At 32.8% G+C, this 338-nt stretch overlaps 1 protein-coding gene across 3 annotated transcripts in view; it reads left to right on the forward strand.

Moving 5' to 3' along the window:
- Positions 1-338, forward strand: part of Kcnq5 (potassium voltage-gated channel subfamily Q member 5) — a 613,681-nt gene that overhangs the window by 539,146 nt on the left and 74,197 nt on the right. The gene's annotated exons all lie outside the window — the stretch shown is intronic.

Below are 338 nucleotides of genomic sequence, written 5' to 3' on the forward strand. Positions count from 1 at the left end.
CTTAGACAATTGTGTTGCTCTTAGGAAAGAATTCTAGAGTACTTGTAGAAGAAACTGTGTGTCCTTATATTTCTTCTGCATTTATTTTCCATTATTTACATTTTCTTCTGTGTGCAATGAATGATCTGCATGTATTGCTAAACTAAACTCAGCAAGACTAGACTCCCCTTTTTCCTAGCATCATCAGTGTTGGTCCTTACTGGCAAAATGTTAGATAGTTTAAAAACAATCTTTTCAAAAATAACCTTTCCTCTGTTTACATTCACTGAAAGAAGGAAAGGATTTACTCTCTTATAAATATTCCCAAACTTAATAGAAGGACTTTCTTTGTCTTTGCA

This window comes from Nannospalax galili, unplaced genomic scaffold (genome assembly GCF_000622305.1).
Source record: "Nannospalax galili isolate Female #2095 unplaced genomic scaffold, S.galili_v1.0 scaffold206, whole genome shotgun sequence".
Taxonomy (NCBI): Eukaryota; Metazoa; Chordata; class Mammalia; order Rodentia; family Spalacidae; genus Nannospalax; species Nannospalax galili.